A 13,912-nucleotide genomic window follows, 5' to 3' on the forward strand; every position below is an offset into this window, starting at 1 on the left:
AGCGCCGCGAGGCGAAGCAGGGGGAACAAAGCCGCGCAGCCCAGATGCTCTAAGTACTTTCGTTATTTTAATTTCCAGCGGGTGGGAAAGGGAAGAGAAGAGAAGGATGGCTTTAATAGCAAAAAATCTGTGCTTAGTTATATAGAGGAAGAATGAAACGCCTTCCCTTACAAGTCTCTCACTATATTAATCTGCTCTTGGAGTGCATGCTCACAGCAGACAGTCTTGTGGCTCAGCAGTGGAGGGGAAAAAAAAAATAAAGGCAATGTTTGTCATACAGGTAGTGCTACAGTCAAGACTGCAAAATGGTTTCCTTGAGTACCCTCCTTAGCTGTAGTGCCTGCATGGATTTTGCACAGCACTAATTTGTTTGGTGTGGCTAGGAATCAACACAAGAAGAGCTGGGGCAAGCAGCAGAAGGCTCACAGCACACTAGCATACATAGTCCCTGCAAATCAGTGTCAAAAAAAGGGTAGAACAAATTCCTATGTATTTAAGGCCAAATGACAAGTTCATTCATTTACAGCCAACCATTGTGCTGCTAAGCCTGATGCTTCAGGCTTCCTCTCAGAGCTTGGTGACGAGTAGGGAACTGAGCATGCATATTAAACGTGCATAATCAAGCAGCAAGTGTTCTTAACTGTTTGCATTATAGTATCTTCTGTTGTCAAAGGGGTGGCACTATGTAACTATCAAGAGATTGCATATTCTACCCTAGAAAGGACAGGCTGTGGCTGTACTTATTTTGTGTTGGTAATACCGGTTGACTAACAATTTCTCAGAGCGGCACGGGAAGGGGGAAACTAGGAAGAGGAAAACTCAGCACTTTTGTTGGGTGTAGATAGTGAGAAATAAGTTTAACCTAGGAGAGTGCATGCAGCCAGACAAAGAGCTGTTTCTGTGCCGATATCAACATGAAACCAGAGAACCAAACTAAGAGTACAAAATTGCTTCCTTTGGAGAACCAAGCGCAATCCAGTTAGCACACTTTTTACATTTTCTCACTTATACCAAGAAACAATTTCTTGGTGTGCAAGGCACCCTCCTCTCCCTGTGTTACTATTAAGTATTAAACTAAAAAGTTAGCCTTATTGATGCCAGTCACTGCTTTTCTTTTTCTTAAGAAAGCTGAGACTTGCTTCAGTTCTCCTGTTAAAGATGCTCTAGCCTGGGTAAAAATATTAACACTCAATACTTTTCTTCATTGAATTAACCTTTTTTGGTACTAAAGATCAAGGTCCATGCATGTAATTCAATTCCAGGAGAGGAAGATGCATTTGATTTGTCTTATATACAGGCTGGAGTTTCTGCTCCAGCACAAAGTTTGAATAGCTTGAATACCATCTCAGTCTTTGCACATCCAGCTATCCCTCCAATGGGAACCTTGGGCATGCAGGGCATAATATCAGGCCCTTAAAGGCAGTCTTTAAAAAATAAATTGTTAATTTTAATAACTAAAAATGAAATCAGCTGATTAATTTGTGTTTGACTGTATACAAGGCAAGCTTTTCCCAGCAGAAATACATTTCCTGAGGTGGCTCCTTCCTACTTATTCTGCATAAGATAGGAGCCTCAGCGTGCAATCAGCTATGTGTGATTTAAGCCATGCTGTGGAATTCCCCCCCCTCCACCATCATGGGGAGAAATTATTACAGTGCCAAGTCAACCATTTTGATCTCAGCACATATGGCTGTTCAGTGATGACAGCCACAGCATCTACTACCTAAACCAGTCTGAATATCCAGCTATGGAAGTTTCCTCCTAATTTAGGAGAACCCTGTTAAACCTTAGGTCCTCATTTTCAGGTAGGAATGAAAGAGGCTTAATGTTAGAAAGGCACTGTAGACATTTCAGTTGTGTGTTTCCAGTTGCTGCTGCCTGCAACTAAAATACCAGAACAGCTAAGCCTCCAGCATGCTCTGACCACACCCCTACATCACCATAATTCATGGACAGACTCTGTGCTTGCTGCCACACTGATATTTTAACCTGGTCCGTTAGGTCAAAGGCAAAGCTGCTTTGTGCTAATGAAATCAGTACAGCATGCTTTTAATACAGTCAATGATCTGGTCTTCCCCAAACATTTTTATAACCAAGGTCTCTTACTTCTGTTACCCTTTAAGTTGCTCAAGCTAGAGGCTACTGCAAATATATTTATGCTAATTTGCATTTCAGCTTTGGCAATAATCAGTTTCTCTGATGTAGAAGCCACTGCAACTTCCCCTGTCCATTTATCATGCATTCAGCACAGGACAAAAAAACTGAAGTTGCAAGCTCTTCACGAAAGTGTTTATTTAAAACCTCTATAGTAGACTGCTGAAGTCATGGAAATATTTCCATTACACTTAAGTAAAAGCCTACTTTTCAAACTTGGACTTATACAAAAAAAGACCTGGAAATATTTAATGTTAGAGCCACTGTTATGATCACACTATACAGCAATGGAATAAATTAAGATACAGTCTCCTTATAAGCACAATCAGTATAAAATGCTCGAGTTAAAGTCAACAACAGGTGCTAATCCAAGCAGAGACTAGTGTTTAACTGCTAGCTGTGTGAGGGAGAGTGAAAAGACACATACCTTTATGAAGAGACAAGTTACCCACATTACCACAGAAATCTTGTTTAATATGCTGTTGTTCTTTAAATTGGGGATGAGATGGCCCATGTATTTTACACAACTCCAATGTAGTGTCACTTTTCTGCTTGAGTTCTAGCAGTGCACAACATCAACTATAATCAGATTTTACTTATCACCATAAACATCCTTAATTTTTTAGTAAGGCACTCCCAACTCTACCCTTCAGAGAGATTTTAAATACGCACAGTGCAATAAACAGTTACCAAACACTGCTTCCTCCTGCAAGAGGGGGCATGTTGACTTAAAAGGAGTAATCCCAGTGACTTGCTCCAAGTAGTAAGTAATATTCTCAGTAGTTTTTGAAGGTATGTTTCCTTACTTGAAAGAAAGTAACTGTGGGTTTAAGAGCTGTGGAGAACTTGCCACAGATGCAGGAATAAACAGAAGAAAATTATAGCCAGCTCCAAGCTGGATTGCTATAATCATGTACTTTTATGTATCAGAGGTCCAAGTCACTGTAAAACCTGGGGAAGTGTTAGACTACAGTTGAATTGGGCCATTGTTGTAAGAAGGAACAGTCCATAACTTGAGCTAACAATGTAACGTTGACACTTTGCACAGAAATATTCACCTCCATTTTATTTTGTCTGGAACAACCGGCTTCTGGGAGACTTAGTTTGGAAACAGTATCCACGCAGAATGGCAATAAGTACAAAATTTCTTCTTGACCAAGTTATACTCAACTTTGTTTCTAATGGTTGGAGTGGGGAGAAGGGCAGGGAAGGGATGGTACCGAGGGGAAACTCTGTACCTAAGGCTGTAGTCATCCATCAGGAAGTAAGATTTCGGTGATTCTTGACTTACAATCATGCAAATACTGCCCTTTGGCAGCTGTATTGTCTGGTCAATCGGCAGCTGTATTGTCTCAGCTTTTACTCTAAAAAAGAGGCAAAATACTGCCACACCTAATGAAGGAACCAGCAAGCATCCTCTTAGTTAAGCCAAAGCAGGCACAAGCACCTCCATCACTACAAACAATCTCAGTGGAGGTGAGAGGGAAACTGAAATCTCAGTCATGAATCTTGTGCTACAGTCTGAAGTTTATCAAGTATATTTAAAAAATTCAGAGCACTGTGAGCTGACCTAACTCTCCTCGATGTAGGGTGGAGGACAGGAACAGCAGGCATGCTGCCCAATAGGCGTGATTATTTCCTCTGTCTGTTGGCCTACTAGACTTCATTTCAAGTTTTTCACTTTCCCACTATTTTGTGGATGGCATGTAAGATGTGCCTCAATTAGTATCTGTTCACAGTAAGTGGAACAAAACACTTATTCTGTAGTTTTTTCCCTGGGTTTCGCTCCCGTTTTGAGACGCCTAAGGCTGTCAGAAAGTTACACGGAATTCTTTATCTAACTCTTGCTACTTCTCCTCAAACAATGCAGCGTGAAAACCACGCAGATATAGCTATCTGAAGTACCTATATGAAACAAAAGGCCAAACCCTTTAGAAACTCTGAAATAGCCAGAATTCTCATTCGCTTCAGCTTAAGCTGGGTACACAGTAGTCTTTAGATTTCAGTCTAAAATATCTCAGAATACAAAACAGAAGGCAGAAACATTACAAAAACAAAACCTCTATGCAGAAGCAGTTTTCCACCCTTAAAAAGTTTAGTCTCAGTTTTATGCCTACAGAGCTGCTGCTCTTTAGATTTGGAGGTAGGGAACTCAACCAACATGGTTTGAGTATCTTTGCTTTGGAAGGGCATTTACAGCACCCCAAATATAGAGCAGACAAACATTAAACTGGCATTCTAAAACAAACATGGGAAACAATTATAAAGAGTGCCCTTTGTTAACGCTCCCACAGCACCTAATAATTTACACTTTAAAGACTAGCATGTGACCTGTAACAGCTCAACTACAGAATAAGAACTCACAAGATCCAAGTTCTGTTTAGTTTTTGAATCATTCAACACAAGTTCAGATAATTAAAAGCATCTATTTACTCCACAAATAAGTTACTAGAGAACGGGTTACAATTAGACAACATAAGCCAAGATGTACTTCATATTCAGCACAGGACATGAAGGCTCAGACTTAGATCAATCTTATAGGGAATATCTCAATATGTACTAGGAGTTCAGTGCAAACTTCATAGAGCATATCCTGACCATTGTTCTGATTTGTTGTGAGCTGTTTTAGAGACTACACCTAGGAAAAAAGTTTAACAGATGTTTACAATACAATCCCAGAAACCCCTGTTCTCTTGCTCACTGAAGTGTACTGATTTGAACAGTATTCTGTTACTATTACATAATTTCAGAGTTTAAGCATATACAGCTCCTTAAATCTGAAAACCGAGCTTATAATTCAAGACAAGCATTTTCTCTGCAGTACTTAAGTCTTCTGTCAATTACCCTAACTCAACCACAGTTTAGGAATTAACAATAGCAAAAATAACCTACAAACTGGCAAGCCATATCTGTCACTCAGAAGTATACTAGCTTTTAATTTATTTTTAAAACTGCATCAAGGAGAAGATAGAATCACAAGATTCCATCTGTCCCTTGTGACTATTTCTGAAGTTAACGTTTGATTTGTTTGAGAGCAACGCTGCTGTTAAGACTTATTAGAACTTGGCATACAGTTTCCTTGTATTGCTTGCAATCAGGTTTGCTTCCAAACTTTGCAGTTCAAAACAAGGATTACTTTAATGCTTCTTTGATGAAAAGGAAGCATCATGAGGAAGCAGAAGATAAGATGTAGAGGCGGAAAACAAAAATAAGTGAAGCTATGCAAGGAAGAAGAAATCTACATGGTGCCTGGATGACACTTGGGAGGCTTAGAAACTGAAGACAGCATAAAGGAGAGGAAACAATGTCAGGGTCAAGTAGCAACGCAGGACTCCATTTAAGGAGACAAATCAGGTCAGAATGCCAGGTTAAATATAAGGTTAGATTCACAAGACAAAAAACACCCATGCAGTCCAAAACAAAGATTAAAACTTGGTATTCTACCACAGCATATACTCATGCAGCTATATCAGTGTCTAACCACCTATCAATCTCTAGATTAAAGAGATTTCAAATCTCTGCCAGTGTCTAAGGCATAACAGCACATAACAGCTAGGGCAGAAAGTAGAAAAAAATCCATTCAGGTGGAGCTTTGCATTTAAGTAGGGAAAAAGGTGCTTCATCTGGCAGGCTGTTTTGAATCTTGCAGCCCACATGAGCTTGTTATCCTTATTTTGCAATCATACCATAGACGAGCCATCATCAGAACAGTACTCATTTATACTTTTCATTTAATTCCATTAATTTGAAGTTATCCAGGTTATTTTAATGCAAGCACTTTAATAAAAAGTATTAATGCAACATTACCACGTTGCAAGAGCTGCCAACTAATCCTCAGCTTCTCAAAAGACTTTCACATCACCATTGAAACCACTATTCATATGTCATGAGTTATGCTAGCCTTTGCTACCTCTTCAATTACTTGTCCATTTGATCACAGAAATGAGACCGATCAATGCTGTCATTCCGGACACTCTAGTTCACTGAGCAGGCAATGGACTTAAAATCCATGGTTTTCCAACCATGCCACTTACTTGCTCTGTTACCTGGGGCAAGACACTTCAAGCCCATCTAACTATGCAATCTTGCCAGATTTATTCTACTCCTGTCAAAGTCACAAGTCCTCAGCTGTCCCAAGGGTTCAGCCTGGAAGAGCCTTATGTCTTGAGATAAGGAAATGGCACAGTGAGTCATGAATCCACTGTATCATTGGACTGCTGCTCCCAGTTCCTTCCTGCTGTAAACTCCTTTATAAAGAAATCTACATTACTTACTGTCAAGACTAACCATATTAATTCTTCTGGCAGTGACACAGGCCAATAGTCTGTTTGGTTTACTGACACCAGATAATCATTGATCAAGTGACTGCTCCTTTACAACATGCAAACCTGCTTTCTCTATAGTTGAGGACAGACAGACTTTAGTATCACATCAAATACGCCAAAATAAGATTCACAAAAGCTTATCGGTCAAGGAAGCCTCAAAAGAAGAGTGGTTAAGAGCTTTATTGCCATTGTATTTCTGCAGTGGAAAGAAGTTTCCCCTGTTGCTTTGAAGCTAATTTCATATGGAGCCAGAAACCCCAGGATGAAAATGGAACAGATTTTTGATCAAGATGCAGCTGCCAGAGGACCACAACATGTGCAGTTTTTAATTTAGAGACACAGTAAATTCATAGTCTCAGGCACAGAGAATTCTCAGTCTCTCAGTAAATTCTAGTGCTGGAGAACAGCTAGCAGTTGTGCCAGCATAGTTTTGGCTTTGCAGCAGTGACAGTGTAAATATTTGACACCATATATAAGTTATTCACTTTTGAAGTTCCTGAAAGTGAACACAGATCTTGAAGAAAAGCTAGGTCACATTGGTTTTGTTCACTGCCTGAACTTCTCACCTTAGCCAATTCTAAAGGAAGATTAAAAACCCGGCAGAGGTCAAGGAAGTTCTCAATTTTTGATGGTGGTCTTCAGGGTGTCCCCATTCTGCAAATACTGCTGGTCTCTAACACTTTCTCCTAAAATAAAAAGATATGTTTGAAAAGTGATCATTCTGTGTGGTTGCTGCTCTTCTAGGTCTTCAGAATGCCTCTTTGAAAAGGGTATAGTAGTACCTTTTCACAGTAGGAAGTTATTTTCCTCCTTTCACTGCTTTTATTGTCTAATGCTAACAGAGTCAGTCTTTCACCTGACTACTAATTAACAACATTTCAATGGCAAAAAAAGAATGCAAGGATTCAACATCCATCTGAACTATATTTCTGGACACTGCTGTTCACTGCTGTTGTACAGTACTTCAGTGGCTCTTTGAGAGGAGACTAAAGTGTCTCTCTGTGGAAATGGAATAGTATTAAAGGCTCCATTTCAGTATACCTGAAGTAACACTGTATACAGACACTGAAACTGCACATTAGTATCTGTATAGTTCCCTGTGCAAAGTCAGAATACTTGTCACTTAGAGTCAATTTTTCCCACATTTATACTGTGCAACACCATACTGTGCAACACTATGTGGCAATACATTATACTATATGTAGGAGAGTTGGTTATCACCTAGTTCACCATATTAGGCATGTATTGCACCCGTGTCAAGTCAGTTCTTGACTGGCAGTCGGATCCATGCAAAAGTCACTTGATAAAAATAGCAAAGAATCTATATTTTGAGGTGACAGATAAGGAATACAGTGTCTAGACCACTCACTGTTGTATCTACCCACCTCAGTAATTGCCAGTAACCAGCACAGATTATGGAGAGCTTCCTATCACATATCTGCGAAACCAAATGTTTACTCTTCCAGATCTACATGCAAGTTTGATTTGTTCGCTACTTATCTTCAACTTCACTCTTAGTTTTCCCCCCTCCAAACACCCCAGTTTGTAAGAATTCAAACTATTTGAGGTTAAGATTTTTGGGATATTTCTAACAGGTAAGTTTTGACTTTCCATGGAAACTGCTAGGTAGCAATTGTAAGCATGAACTGACTGCAAACTTACTGTTAATTTGTTAGATATTATGTACTTCTTGAGCATTAAACTGGAGGTCAAAATGGCTTATATTAAAGTAAGCTGCTGTTTATAAAACATGCAAGTTCAAATTCAGAGTGCTTGTATACACAACTAGGTATAAGCATGTTTTGGTCATGCATATATACATAGCACTGAATAAAGACTTAATTATGAAAAAATCTCATTTTTCCAGATCTATAAGAGCCACATGAAACTGCTTCCATGATAGAAATTAAAGAACTATTTTTAATTGAACAATTATTTTTAAAAAAGTTGGACCAGAGCTTGGCAATAGTGTCAGAGGACTGCTACTACACATTTTATTCAACTGATGGAGTTTTCTAGAAAACTCCAATTCTCATCTTTCATTAAGAAAGAAAAAAAATACAGACATTAAAGTCTGTGTTGAGGCAAACCCATCATTTTTTTTCTTTCCTATCTATATTGGGCTTCAGGTATGGCAGAAGTTGGATTTCACCCCAAGTTTGGGCACCTTTTTCTAAACACCTATTCACTTTCATCAGTATGACTTGCTTTAATTTCCTGAAAGGAGGGCTAATCACTATTCTTTTGACTCAAACATTGATAAAACTGCTGCAAAGTGAGGTAAAAATCCCTAAGCTCCATTAGGATTAACTGCAAAGAGACTAATAGAAAGAGATTCCTAATCACACTCCTCAGGAAGTACTTGCAATTTTGTTTCTTCCTTTACTAAGAAATTACAGAATTGAGGAAACGCAGAGTTTAACTCCTGCCTGGGAAAAGATCTATTATTTCAATAGATTTAGCAGCTCAAGTGAGGGGCTGCAGCTCTTTAATATATATTACTGCACCCTTCCTGTATTGCTAAACAGAAGTGTTTAGAGCTAGTGTCAAAACCAACAAGAAGTTCCCTGCCTGTGAAGAGGACCAGTGAAATGAAGATACATTATAACAGTCAATGTGCCCTGAAACACTTCAGAGCTCAGACACCGGAAGTAAGACAACTTGTTTCCAGACTCCTCAGCACAGTTGCTTACTTCTGCAAGGTCAATGCTGCATTGCTGTACAGAACAGAGATCAGAGTTTCACCACAGTTTCTACAGAAATGCCTCATCCAGCACAACTCTCAACTCCATGGATGACCCTACTGGCAGAAGGACAAATAAGGAAGATTCGTTTATGTCCTATTTTCTAGACTCTCCTTATCTAGAAGGAGAAACTGGCAGAGATCAATGAAAACGTAAGTTTGGTCATTTAATATTTCTGTACGGGCTGCAATATGGTAGTTACCCTATTCAGAGGCATATTGGGAAGTATATTACTCCAGTGAAATTTAAAGTAGTATTTGGTCCTCTAGTCCACAGGCAGGAGATAGGCACATCATGGTCAATCTCTCCTTCCTTCAGTGCCTGTTTCAGAGACAAACCCTGACAGGGCCAGTAACCCATCCCTGATCATAAGGATACATGTTTGGCCACATATATGCTGGGGATGGGGATTCTTGCTAGTCAGAGACTGTATACACCACCACTTAAATGGTGAAACTCTCATCCCTACAGAGCTTTAACTTTAAGCTGCATGTATGAATACCAGAATCCCAGAATCACTTTGGTTGGAAGGGACCTCTGGAGATCATCTAGTCCAACCTCCCTGCTCAAGCAGGGTCACCTAGAGCATATTGCCCAGGATCACATCCAGACGGGTTTTGAATATCTCCAGCAAAGGAGACTCCACCACCTCTCTGGGCAACCTGTTCCAATGCTCTGTCACCCTCACAGTGAAGAAGTTTTTTCTCAGGTTCAGATGGAACTTCCTGTGGTTCAGTTTCTGCCCATTGCCTCTTGTCCTGTTGCTGGGCACCACGGAGAAGAGGCTAGCCTCATCCTCTTGACACTCCCCCTTCAGATACTTGTACACGTTGATGAGATCCCCTCTCAGTCTTCTCTTCTCCAGGCTGAAGAGGCCCAGCTCTTGCAGTCTTTCTTCATAGGAGAGGTGCTCCAGTCCTCTAATCATCTTTGTAGCCCTCCGCTGGACTCTCTCCAACATGCCAAACTCTCCAACTCTTCAAACATGCCAAAGCAACACAGGAGTAGAGATGACTGCCTAGTCTAAAAATAGCACTTAATTGTTTCTAGTCCTGGGGAACCTATCCAGAACCTATTTTGCTCCCACAAAGGTGGTAAAACTACTAAAAAACCTGTCCTGCTAAGGTGCAGCTATTTAGCTGACACACTGGCAGCATCTACAATTTGTGATAAGCATTCCTTTGAAAGGATGATTTACTATGGAAATGAAGTATGAGAAGTTGCCTGCCACACACTGGCAGACTTAACTCCAGCTCTCTACTGCTGTAAATGGACAGTGAGATCTTGCCTAGGCACTAAATTTGTCATTTCAGCTTCTTTGTTAAGCTAATAGCCTTCAGATAAGAACAACAGGACTAGATCATTGGAGCTCTTTATAAGCCAAACCTGCCTTCCGAGCACTTCTCAGAACTCCAGATTCAGCCTAACATTTTCTTCCTGAAGTGCTTCACAAGGATACAGTAACTGTCTACGGTATGTAAGGGGAAAGTCACAGCACTGACTACTTTATTGAACAGAAGTATATCAAAACCTTTACTGAAAGGCTACCTCTGACATACAGCTTGTCAGCTAAAGCTGACAATGCACAGATTTGGCATTTAATAGATTACTGCCTTCATTGTGTTCTATGGCCTTTTTTTGTAGGGGGGACAAAAAAAAAAAATTAACTTCCAGTTGCTGAACACTGCCTTGGTAGATCACTAGGTCAGCATGAAATAAAGCATTTCCATGCGTGGCTAGCATGTGAATGTGTATTTACTATATTGACTTTCTAAGACTGAGTCTCTACAAGTCACTTACTAGAAGTATGAAAACTTCATCTCAGCCAGCTGGCATGATGGACAATTTTGTTTTCCACAATGGTGCAGTTCAAGTTTAGGTTATAGGCCAGCCTCGCAGATCTTGCGCACCAAATAACTCTCCTAAAGGAAAACCTAAGCACAGTCATAACAAACAATAAGCTATGCTTCCACTCAGGCCAAACATTCTCAGATCTTAATGCTTTTCACTATTATTTTCCTCACACAAAGAAGTTTCAAATGTCACAGCACACAGGGTAAGAGGAAACTTCAGTTTAATTGTTCGAAAATAACCATTTCCATTCACTTCTTTACCTGGTGGTCTGCTAGCAGCTCCCAAATGCTTACCACTCTTAGAATTCATAATATACCCACAAAGAAAGCCTTCTTCTGTGCAGTCTCATTTGCAAGTTTATGCATTTCTTTCCCAGAGAAGCTAGGAAAATCCTGACAGATGGAAGAACCAGTAGATAGCTTCTGCCTTGGAAAGTCTGCATGTTAACTCTATGACAAGCAGAGATTACAGCCCTGATTTCATAATGTGCCTTTCAAGAGCTACTTTAGATAATGCTGCAGAGCCCAGCTCCATATTTCTTCATTTAGAACCTACCTATACACTGTCTTTATGCCTATGCCACAGCAAACAAGTGTTTGCAGCAATACCACTCCTTTTGACAGGATATGGAAAGTTACTTCATCTGACTTTCTTACAGAGCTCATAGTAAACTGAATAGCCTGCCTTTTAGAAAAGGGGAAAAGGACTAATAGTAGGCTCTAAAGCGATGTTTCTATTACTTTAGAATGCTGCAGATGAGCATTTCATGTCTTGGCAACTAGAAGTGTGACCTACTAAAATAGTTTTTACATTTATTCTAATTTTAGATTTGCATTTTATTCAAACTGATGAAGCTAAAGCTTCTGCATCTTTCATACTGAAAATAAGTTCCAGTTCACACTAAAAAAAGTAAGTTTTGCAAGTACCGTGGTTCAAATTTTAACTGGCTTGTTGGCAGGAATTCCCTTTGGTTACTGGGGTTATTTAAGGCACATAATTTCAAGTAATTCTTTGTGCACAAAAATCATCAGGCCTTACAAGACTGAAATTCCTTTTAGGAACTAGAGCGCTAAATAGCAACCAGCTCTCATAGCCTACCATGTAAACAGCTTGTGTCTGCTCTTAAAATATCCTTGCAATCACATTCTGGTGAACAGCTTCATTTCTTCTGCAACAAGTTCACTGGTTATTTCCAGCACACTAAATGAACATCTGCATTATGTTCATCTAACAGTATTATTCCTCAATCTTTATGGGACAATGCTTAGTTTTAACCTAGGCTACAAAATACAGCCCAGTGACAAACAAGCTTATTGCACCAGCTTGTCTGCAGCCTTCTTGGGTTTGTCTACTTGCTCATATTAGAATGATACAAACGTTTTCACTTAACTAGAAAGGTCAGTTGAAAACAATTCACAACTGGGCAGCCTCACCTTCATCAGCTTCCCAAGATATCTCATCTCAAAGCTTTGTGATGACTACAATTGTTCAACTCTGCTTAATGTTGTTCTAGAGACAGCTTCTGTGGCCTCAAAACCACGTTCAGTTGGGGAACTGCTGCCCTTAGGTCAGAAAATCAAGGGTGAAAAATCAATTTTGCTTTTCTCTCAAGCAAGTTATTCTCTTCCATGCTGCTCTTATTCATTTTTACTTTCTGTAAGATAGCACAAAGAGGCCTGGTCAATGCCAGAAAGACTACACCGTGCAACTTTTAAACACTACAGGCTTTTCCATACCACTGCAATTATACTGGCATAAGTTCTATTACCACTACAATACTACAGATTTCACTTCCTAGTCCAGAACAGACTAGCCTATTATAAACAAATCTACTAGTGTAACAAAAGCCCAGTGGGAGAAGGTATCTTATTTGAGGCCATGGTTTATTTAAGCAGCAAACCTTTCCTCATACAGACAGTCCCTCAGAGGTATTGGATGACAGGTCTACGTCTACCTAGGAGGTCATGAGCACAGTAGGAAATAAATTCCAGTTTAGTAACTGGAAGTCCTGGAAGCACATACAGTTTTCTTTAAAATTAGGAACAAAGACGTATGAGACACCCTTTAAAGATGACAAACAGTAACATCTAATACGGAAATCAGCATCCCAAGAGTTTTAATCTCCTGGGGCCTTCTTCATGAGGACAGCTGCCAGCTACAGATGTTTAGCTGACTGGCATTGGCAATAAGCAATATCAGAATGTGGCCAGGAAAGAAGCAGTGAGCTTGAGAAAGGCTCCTCAACATACATTATGAAAAGCTGATATGCCTCTATCTTTATTGAAATTACTATCTTTATGGTTCATTTCTACCTCTGAAAATTTTACTACCACCAAGTAGTGGTTTACAATGCTCTAAATGCTGTCTAAACAAACCTTAGGTATGGACAGATTATGAAGCAGTATAGTGCAAGAATAAAACAAACTGCTTCAATAAGTAAGGGATACTATACACTTGGTGCTTCCAAATTCTGGATCCAGGCCTCACTGGCTTATAAGCCAATGGTTTCTCATACAAAGACAGTTTTTAGCAGTACGCCAGCCCCTAAGCTGGGAGGCAAATCTATCCCCTCTCAAATAGAGATAGCACTATAAGTAAATTGTTCTCTCAGTTCTTGATGAGAACTACTACCTGGCTTGTGTACTACCTGAAAATATTTAGACAGCTCTTCCAAGGATTTTAAAGAATGCAGTTAGAGAAAAACCATCCAGTTACCATGCCATTATGTTTGGCAACTGAGCATTCTGCAGTAAGACAAGTGCCTGTATCTGACATCTCTGAATTACTGTTTATAGAAACATTTATTCACATACTCTTTGTGTTATTTCCTCTTCA

The 13,912-nt window shown here is 39.7% G+C and overlaps 1 protein-coding gene across 3 annotated transcripts in view; it reads left to right on the forward strand.

The window, feature by feature from the left end:
* The window catches only part of SMPD3 (sphingomyelin phosphodiesterase 3), a 140,128-nt gene that overhangs the window by 353 nt on the left and 125,863 nt on the right, over nt 1-13,912 (forward strand). Inside the window, exon 1 of one of the 3 annotated variants that reach the window (XM_068956268.1) lies at nt 33-53. The exons of the other annotated variants lie outside the window; for them this stretch is intronic. The gene's annotated coding sequence lies outside the window, so the exon portion shown is untranslated. Of the gene's footprint in view, nt 1-32; nt 54-13,912 lie in introns of those variants that run through there. 3 annotated transcript variants of the gene reach the window in all.

This window comes from Struthio camelus, chromosome 10, assembly GCF_040807025.1.
Source record: "Struthio camelus isolate bStrCam1 chromosome 10, bStrCam1.hap1, whole genome shotgun sequence".
Lineage (NCBI taxonomy): Eukaryota > Metazoa > Chordata > Aves > Struthioniformes > Struthionidae > Struthio > Struthio camelus.